Source organism: Psammomys obesus, unplaced genomic scaffold (genome assembly GCF_907164565.1).
Source record: "Psammomys obesus unplaced genomic scaffold, mPsaObe1.curated_primary_1811, whole genome shotgun sequence".
Taxonomy (NCBI): domain Eukaryota; kingdom Metazoa; phylum Chordata; class Mammalia; order Rodentia; family Muridae; genus Psammomys; species Psammomys obesus.
In genome coordinates, this window is record NW_026596069.1 from 9535672 (window position 1) to 9559509 (window position 23838).

The following is a 23838-nucleotide window of genomic DNA, read 5'->3' on the forward strand; positions in this document are numbered from 1 at the left end:
TATGGAATGTAAAACAGTCTCTTCTATAGATATTCCTGGACAAACTACATCTGCACAAGAAACTTGAGCTTAAAAGCAAACGAGAAGCCTCAATACAGGTTACAATTAAAACACAAGGAACAGAATGATGTCTGTTTGTACAATCCATAGCAGAAATGTGTCATGACACTGGTCTTCCCAAGAATTGTTTTGGTATGAAACCTCAAAAGCACCATCAATAAAGAAAAATAGATAAGTGAAATTATATTAAACTATAAAAAACTTCATGAGAATGATAACAACAGAATGCAGAAATAGCCCCTGGATTAGGAAATGTATTTCCAATTTATACATGTGATGAAGCATTTAATATTCAGAATATGTGAATAACTGAGAAAGCTCAGTGCTCAAGAACAAGTAATTTGATTTTGAAACAGAGAGAAAAATACAAGCAGATACTTTTCTTTTTATTTTCCACAGTTTATTCATTTTACCTCTTTATTGTAGTCCCCTCCCTTATCTCCTTTGGGTCCCAACCTTCCTCCTTCTTCTACCCACCCTACCCCCTGCCTCTAGTCCAGTTAAAGGGGGTGTGGTCCTCCCCTGCCACCTGACCTTAACTTATCAAGTCTCATCAGGCCTGCCTGTATCCTTTTCCTCTGTGGCCTGACAAGGCTGCATCACCAGAGGGAAGTTTTCAAAGAGCAGGCAACTGAGTTCATGAGAGAAGCATCCCTTGCTTCTCTTACTCTGGGACCCTCATGGAGACTGAGAAGCCTATAGATGCCTATACAGGTGGTCTAAGTCCTCTCTATATATGGTCCTTGGTTGGTGCATTAATAAGCACTTTTCAAAAGAGAATAGAAAGTGGCCCTATGCTTACACAGAATGCTCAATATCATAAGCCATCAAGGAAATGCACAGTAAAGCCACATTATGTATCAACTTACCCAACTAAAGTGACTATTATCTAAATCATGAAAAAATAATTTTAAAAATTCTCTTATGGATCTGGCAACTGAAGACAATACCCTTGATCAGAATATAAATTAAAGAAAATTACAACAGTTCTTCAAAACAGTGTAACATAGAAAGACAGTCCTATTCCTGAGACTATAGGCAAGGGATGAATTCAACATGGACAAAGAACACCTGCATTCCATGACTGTACAAACCTGTTATAACAGGCAACATGGAAGATCACCAGCTACCTAGAAGGTAGGGAGTTGATGATTTTACAAGTAAAACCTGTGCACATGTTCATACAGACATATGCACATTATCTCTCTCTCTTTCCCTTCCTCCCTCTCCACCTGCATTTATCTCTCTCCCTCTCTCTCTGCCTCTATAACACACACACACACACACAAACACACAAATACAAAAACACACACTTGAATGCTGTGTATAAATAAAATAATAGAAAATTTTGTCAGTGGTGGAAATATAGGTAAAAAAAGTCAATTTAAATGAAAAATCCAGATGCACAACATCATATCACATCACATACATGAAGAGCTTATGATGCTAACCTCATGTATGTAGAAAGAAGAGTGGCTCCCAGAAGGTAAGACATAGTATCAAAGGAACACTGATCGATGGGTACAAAATCAGAGATGATAAGTTCTTGTGTTTATTATAGGATGGAGTGACAGTGAATAATAGCTGAAGCACTGCAACAATCCAATGACATGACGACTAACAGAGAGAGAATCAACTTTCTCCAGGGAGGAGAACCCTAATACGATATCCAATACCAAGTGGAAATCTTCATATATATATATATATATATATATATATATATATATATATATATACACACACACACACACACACATATATATATGAGCAATAAGAAATGGACTCAGCATATTGAATTTACACATACATATTAACATGTCAATATTTGAGTGTAACAATAATGATTAATGACTATGTCACAAAGTTGTCAGGGGGTGGAGAGGGCAAGGGAGTAACTGAAATAGGTAAGGCGTGAGGTATAAATGGTACCAATAGAGTGTGTATGTATGAAATTCTCAAAAAACAACGACACAATAAACATTTAAAGTGTAAAATGTGCCACCGCGTTGAATAAATTGATTAATGTGTTCGTGTACAGTGTGTGCGGACGCATGTGAGAGCACAGCCATGCGTGGGCACGTGCCGTTTCTCACCTGTGGAGCTTAGAGGACAACTTTCTGCAGTAGGTTCTTCCCCTTTGCCTTACTGAATCTAGGTCTCTGTTGTACAAAGAACTTTCGGCCAAGTCATCTAAGTGCTTCTGTACTGTCTTTATTTTTGATGCCATCTCACTGTAGGGATACTGAGAAAACCGTTGGCCATCATTTCATAGTGCCACACGTCATGGGCTTGTGCTCAAGCACATTTACCTGTTGAACCGTATTCTCAATTCTAACACTAAATATTTTAAAATAGCTAGAAGAGAGGATTTTGACTCCTTACCACAAGGGTATCAGAGTTATGTGTGGTAATGTGTAAAATAATGACCCTTATTTGATTAAAATATATTTATACATAAATCAAATCATCACATAATACACTATAAACATGTTCAATTCTTGTGGTAAATAGAATATCAAACTGAAAGGTAGATTTTAGAAAATCAAAAGTGATAATTTAATATAATCTTCTAGTTGTTCATATCCCTAAATTTTAGATATTGATCCTGTTTGTTTCCTATAGATCTTGTAAGAACCAACAACAAACTTGGTGGCTTACACTGACAAATGTTCACACTTTTGGAGACACTGTGACCAAAGTTAATGCGTGAAAAGTGAATGTGGCATTCACATTTTCTGAGGATTCTGGAAGAGAAGCTATCACTTGACGCTTGCAAATTCTGGCATCTTCAGGGATTCCTAGGCTTGTTACTCTCTTGTTCTTGTCCCTGCTTTCATCATTGCTTGACCTCCTGTTATGCACTTCCGTTTCTAAGGACATTTGCCATTAAATTTAAAGTTCATCAGGATAATTCCAAATGATCTCCTTAAGATTCTTAACTTAATTGCATCGACACAAACTGCTTTTCTAAATCACAGTTCACATTCACTGGTCCTGGGACTAAGGCATGCGCCTGTCTTGTTGGGTGTTCTCGCTTTATCACTGAGAGTTGTAAGTACACACTAAGTTTTTCTCCAAAATACAAATAAGGTTTGACTAAACAATAACATCAAAAATCTCTTTGAGGATAAGAACTGCAACTGTGAAGATGTGATGTGGATGTGAACACTGAAAAATATGAGCCAATTTCACTATTTACAGAAGATTCAAGAGGACCTCTGTTTATACAACAGGTCATTCCTTGCCAATTTCACACATATATGTAAAGTATTTTTATTACATTCACTGTTCTATATCATTTCTTATACTCTTCTCACTCCAATTCCCTTTCATCTCTTCTTCCCAGTAAATCTCCCTCCTACTTTCATGTTTGTATTTTTTGTTTTGATGACCCACTGAGTTAAATTGAAATTGTCTGAATAGCTGTGGCATTATTTACTGGAGCATGGGCTATAACACTGAAGAAAATGACTCTTCTGCCTAAATATATAGTAAGTGTCAATGATTTCTAAGGGTGGAATGGAGCTTTCTGAAGATGGAGGACAAGAACAAAGGGTTCAATAAACCAAAACTTGATTTAAATACAATAAACTAATTTTAAACTAGCCCCAAACCTTAAAGAAAAAAAAATATTCACTGTCTACATTTCCCAGAAAACAAAACCAGACAGAGATGTGACAACAAATCCAGAAAAATAAAAGTACAGATTTTCAGTAAAATTGAGCTGAATAACACATTAGAGTGATCATTCACTATGATGGAGTGGGACTTGTCCTGGGTTGTAATACCTTTGCCGTGTATGAAAATCAATAAACATGGTTACAGAATCCACAGAGTAAAAGACAAAAAGAATATGGTCATTTCAATGGATTCAGAGGAATACTTGATAAATTCCCAAGAACTTTAGAACAAAACTATATACAAATTAGATATAGAAGCACAGGGTCACACATGACAAACCCATCCCTAAAAGCCTAAAGGGAGGAAGTTCTCTACATGATCTGTGACAACACAAAGGTACTCAAGTTTACTACCTCTATTCAACACAGCATTGAATATCCCAGCCAAACAGCATAAGCCAATTTCCTCATATTGGAAAAGAAGTAAATTATTCCAGCTCATGAGCAGCATAAAAACATATATTGTAGAAGTTAAAATAGTGATAGCACTAAAATATTTCAAAAGGCATTTCAGACACAAGGTCAACATTTGCAAGCAGGTAGCATTTCTTTTTTTTTTTTTTTAAACATCTACTTTATTTGAAGTTCTTTGTTTTTAATTCTTTTTTTTGCATTTTTTATTTTTTATTATTAGTTACATTTTATTAACTCTATTTATTAGCTGTATCTGCTCCCTCATTCCTCCCTATCCCTCCCTTCCTCCCTCATCTTCTCCCTGCCCCTTTCCAAGTCCACTGATTGGGGAGGACCTCCTCCCCTTTCATTTGATCCTGTTTTATCAGGTATCTTCAGAACTGGCTAAAAAGTCCTTCTCTGAGGCCTAACAGGACTGCTCCTCCCTTGGGGGGTGGGGAGGTCAAAGAGCCTGGCATTGAGTTCCTGTCAGAAATAGTCCCTGTTCCCCTTACTATGGGAAATCAGTTGGTTACTGAGCTACCATGGGCTTCATCCATGCTGAGGTTCTAGGTTATATCTATACATGGTCCTTGGTTGAGTGTCAGTCTCAGAAAAGACCCCTGTGCCCAGATATATTTGGTCCTTGTGGAGCTCCTATCCTTTCCACATCATACAAACTCCCCCTTCTTTCATATGATTCCCTGCACTCTGCCTAAGGTGTAGTTATGAATCTTAGTATCTGCTTTGATACACTGCTAGGTAGAGTCTCTCAGGGGAGTAGGTGGCATTTCTGTGGACTAATAATGAATTTCTGAAAAAGAAGAAAGCAGTTATAGCCACAATAGCCACACAGTAAAATGACTCAAGTCATTTTGATAATCAGAGCACATATTATTTTAATCCAAGGGCCAATACAAGGTCCCAGCACTCCCAATATAAAGCTGATGGATTTTTTTCAACTGAATCATTTATTAATCTTTATTTTATAGAAACATAAATTATTGGTGTATTTCTTTTAAAAAGGTGAGAGACCTAAAAGTATTGATCCTTGGAATCCAGCATACCTGTACAAGTTCATGGATTTTCCTTCTTTCTTGAAAGGGTTACTAGTCATTTTGTTCAGGGCAACACTTTAGCTAGGCTGTGTTTTTATTACAGACAACACTACACACAGTCACATAGTGTTTGGAAGCCACAGAATGTGGCGTTAATAGTGGTAATATTGTGTTACTCAAAGCATTTTAATGAATGGACTAACAACAAGCAAGAAATGTCAATGCAGGAATGGTGTGGCCATATGCAAAGAACCTTTCTCTAACACAGTTTCGTGATTGAAAGTGTGTTCTTGGAAGCACAGGAAATGGCTCAGCAGGTATGGCACTTGCTCAAGAAACTTGATGATCAAATTTCAGATCTCTGGCACTATGAAACTGTTGGGTGGCCATAGATACCCACCTGTAATTTCATGCTCAATTCCAGAGAAAGGGAAGCTTTACACCGTACTAGATAGCTACATTAAACAAATTAGTGGGTGCTTGGTGCAGATAACAAATCCTGACTAAATAAATAAAATGAAGACAGATTGGAGAGTCACCCAGTGCCAGCCTTGGGCCTCCATACATATGTATACACTAGTACACATATAGCTGAACACACATACATTAACCAATACATGTGGACATACATGCATAGACATATACAGAACACACAGACATACACAAAATGTTTTAAAATAATATGTAAATGAGAAGGTATTTTAGGAAATTATTAAACTATGTAAACAGTTTTTTTTCCAATATTCTGCATCTAAAGAAATTCCTCCTAGCATGCTGAAGTATGCACCATGTGAAGTTTCTTCAGCTGCTGTAAGTAGCAGAAAAACTCTGACTTTGTTATATGGAGTTCTGCATGGTATCCCTTTTATACAAGCAGCCACAGTGCTAAACAAAGTAGCTGAGAAACAAAAATCTAAAACAACTGTGTTCTAGTTTGATTTATATTGCTATGAGAAAACATTGACCAAAGCCAACATGAGGAGAAAAGGCCTTATTTTCAGCTTATAAGCTACAGTTAGTCATTGAAGAAAGCCAAGGCAGGAACTCAAGGCAGAGACCATGGAGGAGCTCTGCTTACTAGCTTGCTCTCATTTTCATGTTCAACTTCCTGATACAGCTCAGGTCCATCTGCCTAGGGATGGTATTATGCACACAGGGCTGAGCCCACCTATACCAATTAACAGTCAAGAAAAGGCACTAACAGAAATGACCACAGAGATATATAATGGGGTAAGTTCAGTTGAGGTTCTGTTTCCCAAGTTGTGTCAAGTTGATAATCAAGATTAGGCACAACAAAATGGCTCAAAGCAAAATTTGACAACATCAGTGTTCTATCCTGTTGTTTACTTAATTAAAACTCAGCAAACTCTGTGGTGATCTGTGTCCTGACAACTGTAGACTCTGAACTTGCTTAATCTCCATGGCAGTCTCACAAGGTTAGTATTCTAATTTCTCTCATCATATGAAAGATGCCACTAACACAGAGGACACTAGGTCTGCAATTAGATCAGTCAGACAGTGACCTCAGTCCTTTTGTTGTGGTGTTCCTTTGCTTATCAGTGTACTTTGTTGAGTCTTCAATGTGCTTCAGAAGCATGTGAAAGATAAGACCTGACTGTTTAGCACACAATAAATGGATCTGATGGTTTTGCTATTTCCCTTTGAAGAGTATTGTTAAACTTTGAAAATTCCCCTTGCAAAAACAGGGCCCCAGGTTTCAAAGCTGTTAGATAAACTGGGCTGCATGCAAGATTCTTGAGAATAATAGAAATGATGTGCGCTTGAGGGTGTGAGAAGTAAAAAAGAAGTAAAGAAAGGTTTTGGGTTGAATTGTCCATTATCCAGGAGCTTTATTGATCCAGCAAAAAGTATCCTATAGGGAGGTGCCCAAAGCAAGGCAAGGTGCCAGCAAGCAGTGCACCGTGCATCGAAGCAAACAAAGATGCCTACTCAGATAGTTTGCTGTGGGAGGACTGTACTCTGTATCATGAGAAATCAATCTTAATTAATAACTAGCCTATGATACATGAAATAAAAATGTGGTAAAGGCTGGGAAAAAGTGATTTCATTGGCTTTGAGCTATGTGTCAGTGCCTTTCCTTTTTCTGAGTAGGGAAGTGAAGAAGCCATGTTAATGTTGGACATGGAATCAGGCAGCATCTTGCCTCGTGGGGGCAAGGGATGGCTGTATTCGTATCCTTCTCACCATCTTTTGTTCTTAAGACACTGGCCCTGGATACATGTACATTCAAAATGCTAATTGTGAAGCAGAGAAGACATGTCTGGGACCCGGTGAGACCAATCACTGCAGAGACACTCTTTCTCTGTAAGCCTGAGAGCCTGGGCTCAGATCTCCAGCTTCCACTTAAAAAGCTTGGATGGATGCATACATATGTGTGTATTCCCAGCATTGAGGGGTAAATACTTACAGGAGAGCCAACCTAGCTAAAGCAGTAAACTTCTGGTCCAATGAAAGAACCTATTTCAAGGCAATAGGGCAGAGAACAGTAGACAAAACTGCTAGTCCTGAACCCTTTCTGGTTACTGCCTGTGCATGTACAGGCTGGCTCACATGCATGTAGAATAGACACCTATGCATACAAAAGACATGGGTGTCAAGATAACCAGCATATGCTAATGTCTGAAATATTAAAAATATAAAAGTCATTGGATATAACCTATGATGCAAAACACAGAAATTTATCTGATTGCCAAAAATGTAAGAAAAATACAGTGAATGGAGTTCCACAAAAATCCCACAAGGTGGCAAATTATGAGTCAGGTGTTTTGTTAGCAAAGATTTGTAGCAATCCTCTCTTGGCATTGTGTGGGAAGACTTTCTGCATTGTGTGGGAAACTGGATTAGATAATTTGTGGTTTCCTTCCAACTATTAGATTCAATATTACTATGTTTATTTTTCTCCAGGCATGCTGAGAAGTTGACGAGGCAGTCAATGAACGTTCTTACTTGAATAAACAGTTCAGAGCAATGCCCGTGTTTCCCAGGACTGCCATTGTGTCACCTTTCTCTACCACATTCCAAATGTTGATCTCAAAAGTAAGTGAAATCCACAAGAGCAATTTCTTTCTAATTGCATAATTGCTGTATTTTGGTGTAGCACTAGTGGGGAAAAAATGCCTTGACATCTTGAAATTTCAGTAAAGAATTACTTAATAAAGACTCTAGACTGAAATAATTGTTTACTTAAAACTGGAATTTAGTGAAAAAAAAAAAACCTCAAACACTATTTCCTTCTTTCTACTGCCACATAATTAAATAATTTCACAATTAATTACTTTCAGGAGAGATAATTTGTTTTCATTAAAATATGTAAATATGCATCCCTTGCTGTGTGATTTTTTTTTTCCTTCCTAATGCCTTCTCACCCACTGTTGTGCTGATGTTCAATGATAAAGGTTCCCTCCACTGGCTTTAAATTATAGCTGAGGTCCTCCACCCCACAGCCTAAAAGAGGAAGAGAACTTTCCTCCTACTATCCTGCTACTACCTCCTCCGGCCTGGGACCCCTATCACTCATTTCCTTCAAACATCTTCAAGGTCAATTTTCACTGCCCCTTCCTGTCTCTATTTCCCCTAATTTCAAGTTTAAGTACCCAACTCATCTTACTTCATAACTGATCAAAGCAAACCCTGGATTCAAGAAAATTCAAGGAACTAATCTACGGAATGGATGCCAAAGGGGCGCACCTTTCTCTGTATCTATAAAAAATTAAAGGAATAGGTTTGTGTAAAAGATCCTATAGGAAAATTTCCTTTGCATGATTTTTTTTTATCACAGCCAAGAATAATAATTGCTGTGTTCCTCTACAAAGACAAGGAATTGTCATCCATAAAATTAGCACCTGGGAGCCACAATCAAGTCACAACATAAAAAAGTTAACATTCAGAAAATGCCTCATTATTTCATGTGATGACAGCATTTTGTATAGTATTAATTTCAAAGTTATCCAGTCATATGCAGCATTCAGGGTGTAAAGTGGATACACAGGCAGAAGAATGGACATAAAGGAAAAGACAATGCGGTCATGAGTCTCTATGTCTGAGCATTGTTGTCACTTAAATACAGAAGAAAATGTAATAAAGAATTTTTTTTGGGGGGGGATCATCCAGGGCTTCACGAGGTCTGCTGAGCATTTGAAAGACCACCACCCATTATGGTGTGCTATGAAGGATTGCAAGTAACGGAGGCTGCTAAAGACAAGACAGATGCCACAAAAAGAGCCTACTGCTATTATTCTGATATAGGACATAGCAATGAAATGACTCCAAAAGATAGATATGTATACCTATAGATCAAACTTCATCAGAGAAGCCCCTTTTTGCAGTAGATGATAATTAGCTCATATAAAAACAACTGGATCATGGGCAATGAATGAGAGACTGAAGCACTCAACCATAGACAGGATATCTTTATCAAAACCCTCCCCTCATGGCTCAAGAATCTATGAGGAAGAGGACCAATTTTAAGTGTTAGATGTAGTGAGTGACTCGGAGGAAACAACATTTTCTGGATATGACAGGACTGATACATGTATGAACACAGAGACTGTGACAGCAAGCACAAGGCCCACACAAGTCCAAGACAGATAAATTCCTAGAACTGAAAAGGGAAAGTAGACACCAAGTCCTGCTTCCAATTAAGAAGCTATTTGCAATGGATACCTGCTGGGAATAGGGAATATCAGTTCTCCCCAAAGAAGTTTTACTGGGTAGATCAGCAACACTTTAGGCCCAAACACATACCCAGGAGGAGTAGGCCAATGCAATGGACTCCATCCCTTTTTGCACACTTAAAAAAAAAAAAATGTTTTTTTTTTCTTTATTTGATTTTTTAGTTTTTGTTTGTTTCCTTGGATTTTAATAATATATTTAGTTAATGTACATTTTTGGTTTTAAGGGGATTTTTATGAGAGAGAAAAAGAGTGAAGGAACTTGAAGTTTAATAAGTAGAGAGGTGAGAGGATAGGGAAGGTCTTGGGTGGGGAGAGGGAAAGAGTGTGTTCAAGTACAGCCTATGAAAAATTAATACAACTAAATAAATTAAAGAAAGAAATCATAATGAATTACCAAGCTCATATATAACTCTGGGAAAAAGATGTATTGTTTAAATAGAAAGAACAAATGCAAATGACATCTAGTATCAAAGAAGTCACTTCCTTTTTTAGGTCCTTACGTCCAATTCTGTTGATTTTTATGGCCCCAAATGTTATGAATAGAATGTTTTTTTTTAATTGAATCTATCGTACAAGAAAGGGAAGGAAGAAATGAAAACAGGAAAAAAAGTAGAAAAATAAAACAAAGAAATATCATAGAGCAAATTTAATTAAAAAGGAAAAAAAGAGAGAACAGAAGGATTTCCAGACCTTTTTTTTTTTTTCAGATGACAGACTCAAAGATGTGAGAAGTTCACAGTGGTGGGTAGATGGGTAGAGTATGTCTCAGCTTAGCACTCTCTTCTGGTACACTACCTTCTTCTAATAAGAGATAGGGAGACATCCTTTTCATTTGGATTTTGTATAAAATGAAAACATCAGACTGGCATTAGTGGCTGGTGACTTCCACTCTACACACACATGAAAGCAATTTCAGCTGAAGCATTTCTCGAGAAATTGAAACAATTCCAGCTTTTGTTCCTCTGAGAAGAGCTGCTATTGGGATCCCATAATGACATCTAGGTGGTTTTTTATTTACTTTGTATCCACTATTGCAATTCTTTAAAATTACAAGTAAAGGGTAATCAACAATAAATATACATTAAAGTATTACTTGACTACTACCAGAGAAAGTGTTTATTAAGTATGGAATGGTTAGGTGCCACTAAAGCCTATTTCTTTTAAATGCTTTTTAATTTTTTTTTTTTTTTTTTGAGAACTGACCATATAAAAGAGAAGGAAATCAAGGCATCGGTGTCAGCAAAGCCCTTCTATGCACACATAGTGTAATTAAGACCTTTAGCTGTTGTTGCAATTTTTTTTCTGCTTTGCAGAGAATAATTTTTAAGGAGCCCAATCATTTGGTAGTTTCTACTCTGTTTTCCAGGGACCCTCTTGCGGGTTATGGCCTCTATCGCCAGGCCTTTAAAATGAAATGCTAACAGACCATTAACTGCAGTGGTACTGAAGGCCCTCTGCAGCAGGCCTCTCCTTTGTTAATTAAAGAGATGCCATCAAGGCAGCCAGGGTCTGAGGCCTGACCTAACAAGAGATCAGCTTGAAAATGTCTTTTGACTGCCTTATATGCAACATAACTTTCAAATAAAAGCCAGGAAAGAATGACACTTCTCCCCCTTCCTCAACCTTTGTAGGATACGTGATGTAGCTCAAACTGGAATTGAGAGAAATCTCAGTTATTGCGTGTCATTGAGGAATATACTGCGCAGGTTAGACAGTTCCGAAGAAAGCAACCAGGCTTTTTAGTTAATTATTTGAAAAGGAATATTTCCCACTATGATATATATGCTTCTTTTTCTTTTATTCATCTTCTTCGTTATGAAACAATGTATAATATACTAAATATGTAGAGAATACATGAAATGAAATTATTAAATTTAACATATGAAGTATATCCTCTGGAAACTCCCTCCTGTACCAAGTCAGTATATAGAAAAGTGAATCAAATTGTTCAAGGAAAAATCAGTGAAAGACCTTGTCTCAAAAAATAATATGGTAGGGAGTAAAGAAAAAAAAGATACCCCAAATCAACCCCTGACCTACACACACACACACACACACACACACACACACACACACACATGTGCATGCACTTGTATGTAGTTTTATACATATACCACAAACACATATGCAAACTTGTACATACAAATAAACATTCATTCACCCATGCACATACATGTGCAATCACATATTTGTGCATGCACGCATGAGCACAGTACCATTTAACTGTCTGTTTAAAGCAAATGAGGACTGCTATGTGCCTTTTGTATGCTGATAGACATTTTGGGTCATTTAATTCTTTTCCTAGAATACTGACCATTTAACATTTTAAAATTCAATTAAAAATTTGTATATTTTTGGTCATATTATTTACTCCTAGCTGTGGGGTCTCCAGCTTGTAGCCATATGCCTGTGTACTATATCCTCAGGCAAGTGAATACCTTCCAGGTACTGGGGTAAGGAGTTCCAGCCTCAGGCCTCAAGACACCTGGGAGCCAAGGGAAGAGCCTCAGATGCTACACCAAAGCTCAACCCATCTAGCTAAGGAGACCTACCAAACCTCAGGTGTAGAAGATACAGTGGAAGAAATTGATGCATCCGTTAAAGAAAATGCTAAATTTAAAATATTCCTGACACAAAGCATCCAAGAATGCAAGGACATCATGAAAAGAAGAAAACTAAGAATAATAGGAATAGCCCTACCCACTCTCCCTCTTCTTCCCCTATGCCCTTTCCCCCCTCCCCTTCTATCTGACCTTAACCTAGCAGGTTTCATCAGACCTGGCTACATCATCTTCCTCTGTGGTCTGGTAAGACTGCCCTCAATGGGGAGGTGAACAAAGAGCCAAACACTGAGCATGTCAGAAACAACCCCTTTCTAGGGAACCCATTTGGAAACTGAGAAGCCTATGGGCTTCCTCTGAGCAGGGAGTCTAGGTCCTCTCCATGCATGGTCCTTGTTTGGTGACAAAGTAAATAAATTGTAATAAAGAAATAAATTTTTAAAAAAACTAAAACGAAAAAAATAATAGGAATAGAGGGAAAAGAAGATTACCATCTCCAAGGCCCAGAAAATAGTTTCAACAAAATCATAGAAGAAAAATTTCGTAATTTAAAGAAAGGATGTCTATAAACATAGAAGAGGCCTACAGAACACCTAATAGATTATAGAAGAAAAGAAAATCCTGCCAACACATAATAGTCAAAACACTAAATGTACAAAAAAAGGAAAAAAAAAATACTAAAGGCAGCAAGGAGAAAAAAGCCAAGTAACATATAATTGCAAATCTATCAGAATCACACCTGATTTCTCAACAGTGACATGAATTCAAATGGTGGGCTCTTTGACCTCTCCCCTCTCCCCCCCCCCCAAAGGGAGGAGCAGCCCTGCTAGGCCAAAGAAGATGATTTTGCAGCCAGTCCGGAAGATACCTGATAAAACAAGGTCAGATGAAACAGGAGGAGGTCCTTCCCTCTCAGTGGACTTGGAAAGGGGCAGGGAAGAGAGGAGGGAGGGAGGGTGGGATTGGGAGGGAATGAGGGAGCAGGATACAGGTGAGATACAAAGTTAATAAAATTTAATAAAAATAAATAAATAAATAAATAATAAAAAAATTGAATTTTAAAACAACAGCAACAACAACAAAAAAGAAAGTCAGAAGGGCCTGGTGAAATGTCATGCAGACCTTAAGAGAACACAGATATTAGCCAATACTATTACAACCAGCAAAACTCTCAGTCATCATAGATGAGAGAGCAAGACATTCCACTGTAAAAACAAACCTAAACAATAACTATCTACAAATCCAGCCCTACAGAATAGACTAGAAGAAAAAAATTACAAGCCACTAAGGCTAACTACACCCAGGAAAACACAAGAAATATATAATTTCTCTGTAGCAAAACTAAAAGTAGACAAGCACACATACAAACTACCACAACCAACATCAAAAGGAACAGTCACTGATCATTAATCTCTCTCATCATCGATGGACTCAGCTCTACAGTAAAAAAGATAAAGACTAAGAGAATGAACGCATAAACAGGACCCAATGTTCTGCTGTATTTAAGAAACACACCTCAGCCACAAAGATAGACATTACCTGAGAGTAAAGGGCTAGAAGAAGGAAAATGGACCCAAGAAGCAATTGGGATTAGCCATTCAAATATCTAATAACATAGACTTTCAACCAAAATAAATAAAAGGAGATGAGGAAAGACACTTCAATGTCTATGGCAGTGCAGTGTCCAAGTGGCCTCCATAGTAATGGGGACAGGGACTGTCTCTGACATGAACTGATAGACCTGTTCTTTGATCCCCTCCCCCCCCCCCCAGAGAGAGGAGCAGCCTTACCAGGCCACAGAAGAAAACAATGCAGCCACTCCTGATGAGACCTGATAAACTAGGATCAGAGGGAAGGGGAGAAGGGCCTCCCTTATCAGTGGACTGGGGGAGGGGAGGGAAGGTGGGATTGGGGTGGGAGAAGGGAGGGAGTTACAGGGGGGATAAACTGTAATTAATAAAAAGTAAAATAATTAATAAAAAATAAAAAAATTAAAAAAGAATATGCCTTCTTCTCAGCACCTTATGGAACCTTCTCCAAAATTGACCATATAATCGATCACAAAGCAAGCCTCAACAGATACAACAAGATTGAAATAATCCCCTGTATTGTATCAGAACACCATGGACTAAAGCTCGACCACAACAGAAATGGCAAAAGGCCTGCAGAAGCATGGAAACGGAACAACTCTTACTCAATAACAACTGGTTCATGGAAGAGAGAAAGAAAGAAATTAAGACATCCTAGAATTCAATGAAAATGACAGCACAATATACCCAAACTTATGGAACACAATGACAATAGTAATAAGAGGAAAGTCCATAGCACTAAGTGCCTTCCTAAAGAAATTTGAGACATCTCATAGGAGCAACTTCATAGCACACTTTAAAGCCCTAGGGGAATGTGGGAAAGAAGACACAAACAAGAGGAGCAGAGGCTTGGAAATAATCAAACTCAGGGCTGAAATCAATAAACTTGAAACAAAGGAAACAGTTCGAAGAACCAATGAAACCAAGAGCTGGCTCTTTGAGAAAATCAACAAGATAGACAAACACTTACCCAAAATAACTAAAAGGAAGAGACACTATCCAAATTAACAAAATCAGAAACGAAAAGGGGCATGGGAGGAGATGAGGGTGGGCAGTGGGATTGGATGGGAATAAAGGAGGTAGCTATAGCTGGGATACAAATTGAATAAAATGTAATTAATACAAAAATTAAAAAAAAGAAATGAAAGGGGGCTGCATTGTCATCTTCTGTGGCCTGGTAAAGTTGCTCTCCCCTCAGGGGGAGGTGATCAAAGAGCAGGCCAATCAGATTATGTCAGAGACAGTCCCTCTTCCCATTACTATGTAACCCACTTGGACACTGACCTGCCATGGGCTACATCTGTGCAGGGGTTCTAGGTTATCTCCATGAATAGTCCTTGATTGGAGTATGAGTCTCTGGGAAGTTCCCTGTGTTCAAATTTTCTTGATAGATTCCATTTACCAAAGTGGAATCAAAATCATGTAAATAAATTACATAATCCTATATCCCCTAAGGAAATAGAAACATTCACATACAAAAAAAAAAAAATCCAAAAAGAAAAAAGAAAAAAAAAGCTGGTCATATAGTTTCAGAGCAGAATTCTACCCTACCTTCAAAGAGAGATAATGTCAGTACTCTTCAAACTATTCCACAAAATAGAAACAAATGGACCATTATCAAACTCATTCTATGAGGCCAGAGTCACCCTGGTACCTGAGTTGCCCAAAGACCCAACAAAGAAAGAGAACTTCAGAGCAACTTTTCTTATGCACATTGATACAAAAATACTCAAGAAAATACTCGCAAACCATATCCAAGAAGACATCAAAGATAATATCCACTATGACCAAGTAGGCTTCATCCCAGGCATTCAGGAGTAGTTCAATACACAGAAATCCATCAATGTAATACATCATATAAACAAACTGAAAGAAAGAAACCACATGATCATCTCCTGAGATGCTGAAAAACATTTGATAAAATCCAACACCTGTGCATTCCTTTAAAGTCTTGGAAAGATCAGGTATACAAGGCATATACTTAAACATAGTAAAGGCAAAATACAGCAAGCCTATAGCCAACATCAAACTAAATGGAAAGAAATTTAAGACAATTCCACAGAAATCTGGTAACCCAGAGCCACAAAGACACTCATGAATATTCTCACATATAAGCGGATATTAGCCATATAATATAGCTACATACTACAGTCTATGACCTAAAGAAGCTAAACAACAAGGTGGACCCTCTGAGGATGTTTAATTCTCATCATAATGGCAAACAGGATAAACACTGGAAACAGTGGAATAGAGGGAACAGGAAAGGAGTTTAACACAGATGTCCTCTGAAAGGCTCCATCCAAAAGGGGGTAGAATCAGATACAGAGACTCACAAGCAATTTTTCGGCAGAGCACAAGGAGTCTTATTGGAAAAAGGGTTGGGGATAGAAGGACCTGGAGGGGACAGAAGCTTCACAAGAAGACCAACAGAGCCCAGGGGGTCCTGCAGAGACTGAAGCACCAACCAAGGACCATGAATGTAGAGGACCCAGACCATCTGCTCAGATGTAGTTAATAGGCAGCTCAGTCTCAATGTGGTTTCCCAAGTAGGGGGAACAGGACCTTTTTCTGACATGATCTTCATTTCCTTCCCTTTTATCACTTCCGCCTGGCAGGCTAACCTTGCCAGCCCACAGAGGAAAAGAATCCAGACAGTCCTGATGAGACTTGATATGCTAGCGTCAGATGGCAAGGGAGGAGGAATCCCCCTTTCAGTGGACTAGAGGAGAGGGATTGGGGGAAGAGGGAAGGAGGGTAGAACAGTGAGGAGATGAGGGAGGGGGCTACATTCTGGATATATACTGAATAATTTGTAAAAAAAATTATATTAAGAAAGAAAGAAATAGAATGTAATATTGTAGGCATCTCTGGGAACCCGTTTAGCTAAGTACTCAACAAGGTATAACCAATTTAATAGAACCAACTTATTCTTAAACTTAATTTTGTGATGTTTTTCTATTCTATACACATACTACCAGTTTTAATTTTTTTTTCTGTTCAATTTATTTAAAGGGGTTTGCTATTCTTTTCCTAACTTTTGAAGTAAATGCTTAGCTTGTTAGTTTTATGCATTTCTTTTCATTTTCAATCAATGGAAATAGCACGAATGCCCATGAACAAAAGGTTGAATAAATACACTCTGGCATAGTCACACAATAGATCAGTGAGCATAGAAACGAATGTACTACTGGAGCACTGAATGTCATGGTTAAACTCAAGTAAGTTACACAGAATTAAGAAGCTGGCCAGAAAAAAAAATAGCAGAACCTTCAGTCTTCTAACATTAACTAACAAGCTAAAATTATGTAAGGTGTTAGCATCAAAATGATAGTTGCCATTATGAAAATATCCATTTATTTCGGTCATGGTGGTAGTTGCCTGGATATCTGTATTTTTCAAAACTCATTAAATACCATATGTAAAATCAGTGCATGGCAGTCTAGGTGAAATGTTACCTCAGTACAAAACATGATTAAATAAGGACATGGATTACATGGTATGCTATAGCAATTGTCACACATTATTACGTAGGTATCTTTTGTTGATATTAATGTGATGTTCTTTATTTTAATCTGCTGTTCTTAGTCTGCAGTGGAGTAGTAATGTAGAAACCGAGCATGAGAATTTAGGGAAATGAAAACTAGCCTCTAAGTGGCTCTCAGGTGTAAAATTCATCTATTTTAGTGAATGAACTTTTTTTTAATGTATTGAGCAGACAAAAGTTCTTATTTGCTAGTATGCAGATGCCTTACAGTGACACAGAACAGTTTGACTGCTTGTGAGGGTGGGCAGCAGTCAGTTCACATTTGCATGTGTCACTGTGTGAATGTGCATGCATCTGATAGGTTTAGCAGCAAAAAAAAAAAAAAAAAAAAAAAAAACAAAGGAGGAGGAGTTACTTCCATCGAAGATGGTTTAAAATTATCTCATAGCACGAAATATTTAGTTTTATGACATGCCTAGCACTTTCGGCATTTATACTAATATCTTTTAGGGCATTTTTCTTTTTTTTTTTAGTGATTCAATTTTCCAATCCCTTGAATTTAAAGGTATGTTTATCTGTCTATTTGTCATTCCATGATTGCTCCAAAAATGACTAGGTATATATGGTTTTCTTCCTTAGGTACTAAAATATAAAATGTCTATTCCTTAAGATGTCTTCAAAGAAATCTATGAAGAATCTTTGTTTTCCTTTATGCCATCACTCTTCACTGTCCAGATCAGGTTATTGCGTATTCTGGTTGCCCAACATAGATTATAAAACTCTGGATTCATTAGCTTGCTGTCTGATTTTCCTTTTCAGGTGTATATTAGAAAATTAATGTCCTTGTCCCAATTTTGGATTTCAGTTTTTACATTCTGGAAAAGAACCCACAAAGTGCTTTGTACAAGGAAAAAGCTACATCTTTCTATTGTTTTCCAAAAGGTGAGAAGGCCATGTTGATTTACCTTGCTTGATCACTGAAGACTTTGAAGTAATGAAACTGAGCAAGATAATTAGTGTGATGACTTTCTATTCTGGATGTTCTCTGCTCCTGAATAGTCTTGCTGGCAGCTTGGAGACTTAGAAGGTGTACCTTCACAGACCTGGTGTCATGTTTGACCCAAGTCAGAGTAACTAGAAAGAAGATTCATTTGTTGAAAAGAAATTTTCACATGTCAGCATTTTCTATTACTTTGTCATTGACTTCTAATGTAGTCCCTGAATATTTTTTTATAGGGCAAAGAAGAAAAATGAAAATATGAATAAAAAACCTTTTGATATTCATTATTATGCAGCTTTCACTCAGAAAATCATAATTTATAGTTCAGAGTCTTTTTCTGTGTATTATGTGCCATTCAGATGCCCAATGCTAAATAGAAAATGCAATAAAAATGTCTGTCCTGACTCCGAAAGACCCAAATGCTTGACAGTAAAGTGAGAAACTGTTACACATGTAGCCTTGGTGCCACATTCATGGAATATTTATTTCTCATTGATACTGGCTTAGCCCAGTTGTGTGGGTATGTTATTTTCAGCCGTGAGTTCTGTGACCCTGGTAGTGACACCTACCTGGAAACACTTTCTGTTAACTCTTCTCTGTGACCCAGCTTGCCTTCCTCCAATCAAAAGGTGTGGTCACAGGAAAAATATCCCTCACAAGATGATACAAGAGGAATTAGACACATTCAAAATACAGTGCAAGCTATATATTAACATGATTTATTTTTATTTTTACTTTGTATTAAAATTTTCCTTTTATATTAATTACAGTTTATTTACTTTGTATCCCAGCTGTAGACTCCTCCCTCATTTCCTCCCAAAATAGCCCTCCCTCCCTCATCTTCTCCTATGCCCTTCTCCAAGTCCATGGATAGGGGAGGTCCTCCTCCCCTTCCATCTGACCCTAGCCTATCACGTCTCATCAGAAATGGCTGCATTGTTCTTCTCTGTGGCCTGGTAAGGCTGTTCCTCCCTCAGGGGAAGGGGATCAAAGAGCTAGCTACTGAGTTCATGTCAGAGATAGTACCTGTTCCCCTTACTAGGGTACCCAACTTAGATACTGAGCTGCCATGGGCTATATCTGAGCAGGGGTTCTAGGTTATATCCAGGAATGATCCTTGGTTGGAGTATCCATATCAGAAAAGACCCTTGTGCCCAAATATTTGTTCAACTATGTTCATAGCAACTTTATTTGTAATAGACAGAACCTGGACACAATCCAGATGCTCCACAACAGAGGAATGGATATAAAAATTGTGGTTCATTCACACAATGGAATACTACTCAGCAATTAAAAACAAGGAAATAATGAAATTTGCAGGCAAATGGTAGGAACTAGAAAAGATCATCCTGAGTGAGGTATCCTAGAAACAGAAAGACACCAACCACACAGTATATACTAACTTATAAGTGGATACTAGGAATATAAGATAAGATAAACCTACAAAAATATGTACACCTAAAGAAGCTGAGCTAGAAGTAGAATCCTGGGTAAGATAATCCTCACTCAGAAAATCAAATGGGAAGGACATTGGAAGAAGGAGAAAACAAGAAACAGGACAGGAGCTTACCGCAGAGGGCCTGTGAAAGACTTTACTTAGCAATGGATCAAAGAAAATACTGAGGCTCATAAACAAACTCTGGGCAGAGTACAGGGAATCTTATGAAAGAAGGAGTAAGACCTGGAGAGGACAAGAGCTCCACAAGGATAGCAACAGATTTTTTATTTTATTTTAAAGAGAGGTAAGAGAAAGTGAGAGAAAAGTTGGAGGACAGAGCCAGAAATAACAAGAAGAGAACAAAATCAGTCATGTTTCCCAAGGATAGAGATCCTATCGCTACCACTTTCTTCCTAAAAGTCGACATATTGCTTTTGTGCCCATGGTTTGCAATGTGTCCCTCTGATTCGTTGTCCATACTGTGCCTTTCTGCCACATGTCCATGCTGTTCCCCTCTACCCTATGCTCAACCATATCACCCCTGTTCCCCATGGTCCACATGGTGCTTCTGTACTATGGCTCATATGCCTATAATGGACAGAAACATGGCAAATCAATGGTTTACAAATTTTGATCACAAACTTTTAGTAGCTCACCAGCAGCTCCCAAAAATTCAAAATTCTTATTTCTGTAATTCAGAAACTTTACAGTGTAAACTCACTACTGCACGAATCCCAAACTGCCTGTTTACCAAATTAGCAGTCCTCCACTGACATATGCTGTTTTATTTTCTCTCTTATACTCATAACACTTGTCTTTCACCTGAAATGACTCTTCATTTTAAGCCTTATTTGACCACTCTTATCGAAATGTTCATTATTTTAAAGGCTCAATTTATATGACAACTCAATTCACTCACACATTTTCTTACTTGTTCAGGCAGAAACTTTCGCCTCCATCAGGAGCTTAGGAAACATGCCCAGACATGGTCACTTCAGTATTGTAATATAAATTAAAAGAACTTTCATTTTAGCACACATGTTTGTTGTTTACTTGAATGTATACAATACTATTTCATACTTTAAAAATGTGTTCTCTGATTTCTCTTTATAGCATATTTAATAAAAAAATATGTTATACTTTAAATGTATGTTTCTCTCATGTTGGAGAGGATTGTTCTTCAGGTGTCTGCATAAAAGAATATAAGGAGATATTGAAAGCAGATGTTGAGAATTATGGCCAAACTTTGGGCAGAATGCAGGGAATATTATGAAAGCAGTGGGAAATACTAGTTAGATCTGGAGAGGACAGGAGGTCCACAAAGAGAGCAACAGAACCTAAAAATTTGAGCACAGGAGTCTTTCCTGAGACTCATACTCCAACCATGTACCATGCATGGAGATAACCTAGAACCCCTGCACACATGTAGCCCATGGCAGTTCAGTGTCCAAGTGGGGTTTCATAGTAATGGGAAAAGAGACTCCTTCTGATATGAACTGATTGGCCTGCTCTTTGATCACCTCTCCTTGAGCAGGGAGCAGCCTTACCAGGCCACAGAGGAAGACAATGCAGCCACTCCTGATGAGACCTAACAGTCTAGGATCAGAAGGAAGAAAAAGAAACCCTCCCCTACCAGTGGACTTGGGGAGGGGAGTGTGTGGAGAAGGAGGAGGAAGGGAGAGGTTGGGAGGGGAGGAGTGAGGGAACTAGAGGGGGGATACAAAGTAAATAAAGTATAATTTAAAAAAAAGATAATTCAAATAAGATAAGAAAAAAGTTATCTGGAAGCATAGGGATATGCAGTAGGTTCCGGAGACTGTTAGCTTCATGTCAAGGGAACCCACCAGCAATATGTCCATTGTATTTAAGGATTCACAAATGACAACATCTCTCTTTGTCTCCACAAGGAAGAAAAATGTAAGTTTAGGTCAAGTTTAATGTAGAAACAATGGTCACCATTCCTCTGAGATCTAAATTGAAAACGGAGGTTCGTCCGAGGGGCCAAGATGGTGGCACCGGGACAACACCATGTCTGAGAAGCGGGACAACACACCCCATGCAGCAACCAGGAGACTGAACTCTGGGCCCTAAAACAACAGTGATCGATCATGTTTCCTAGTCCAGAAAACAGAAAGAGAGGATCATAGCCCAAACTACAATCTCGAGGAACAACCAGTGAGGATTATAAATAACCAGATGGCTAGAGGCAGACGTAATAACACTCCCAACAAAAATCAGGACATAAGGACCTCACCAGCAACCCCACAATACAATGGACACTTCAATTCACTAGATATACAAGAAAACAACCTCAAATCCATGTTTCTCCAGCTATTAGAGGCCCATAAAGATGAAATGAACAAAGCCCTCAGAGAAATAACCAAAGAAATCGAGACTAACCAAGAGGAAACAAATCGTGCTCTCAGAGAAATGACCACGAAAATTGAAGCAAACAGAGAAGAAATGCACAAAGCTCTCAAAGAAATGTCCACACAAATGAAGGCAAATAAAGAAGAAATAAACAAAGCTCTTATAGAAATACAGGCAATTATACCCAAAGAAGTAGAGGCACAATTAGTGATACATAGAGAGGAAACGGACAAAAAAATAGAAGCTATCATTGAAAAGCAGGAGTCCACATTCAAACAGATGAAGGAAATGGTGCAAGACATGAAAACAGAATTAGAATCAATAAAGAAAACACAAATAGAGAAAAACCAGGAGCTGGAGAACATAGAGAAAAGATCAGGAACTACAAAGGTAAGCATCACCAACAGAATACAAGAGATGGAAGAAAGAATCTCAGGAGCCGAAGATACACTTGTGGAAATTGACACGTCTCTCAAAGAAAAAATAAAATCAGAAAAGTTCCAAACACAAAACATCCAAGAAATTAAGGACACCATGAAAAGACAAAACCTAAGAATAATAGGAGTAGAAGAAAAAGAAGACATCAGGCTCAAAGGTCCGGAAAATATCTTCAAGAAAATTATAGAAGAAAACTTTCCCAACTTAAAGAAGGAGATGGCCATAAACATACAAGAGGCCTACAGAACACCAAGTAGACTAGACCAGAAAAGAAATTCTTCACATCACATCATAGTCAAAACACTGAACCTACAGAACAAAGAAAAAATTCTAAAAGCAGCAAGGGAAAAAGGCCAAGTAACATATGAAGGTAGACCTATCAGAATCACACCAGATTTCTCAACAGAAACTATGAAAGCCAGAAGGGCCTGGACAGAAATCATACAGTCCTTAAGGGACCACAGATTCCAACCCAGACTACTATACCCAGCAAAACTTTCAATCAACATAGACGGAGAATTCAAGATATTCCAAGACAAAACCAAATTTAAACAATATCTACATAGTAACCCAGCTCTACAGAAGTTACTAGAAGGGAAACTCCAAACCAAAGAAAACAACTACATCTAAGGAAACAGAGGAAATAGATAACTACACAACAACAACAACAACAACAAAAAAAGAAGACAAGCAATGAAACTCAATGACACCACCAACACCACATCTAAAGTAAGTAACAATTGCTGGTCACTAGTTTCTATCAACATCAACGTACTCAACTCCCCAATTAAAAGACACAGACTAACAGAATGGTTGCTGAAACAGGATACATCATTCTGTTGCATCCAAGAAACACACCTATGCAACAAAGATAAACACTACCTCAGAGTAAAGGGCTAGAAAAATGTCTTTCAAGCAAATGGTTCCAGAAAACAGGCGGGAGTAGCCATCCTAATATCTAATAAAATAGACTTTCAACCCAAGGTAATCAAAAAAGATAAGGACGGCCACTATATTCTCATCAAAGGAAAAATCCACCAAGAGGACATCACAATTTTGAATATCTATGCCCC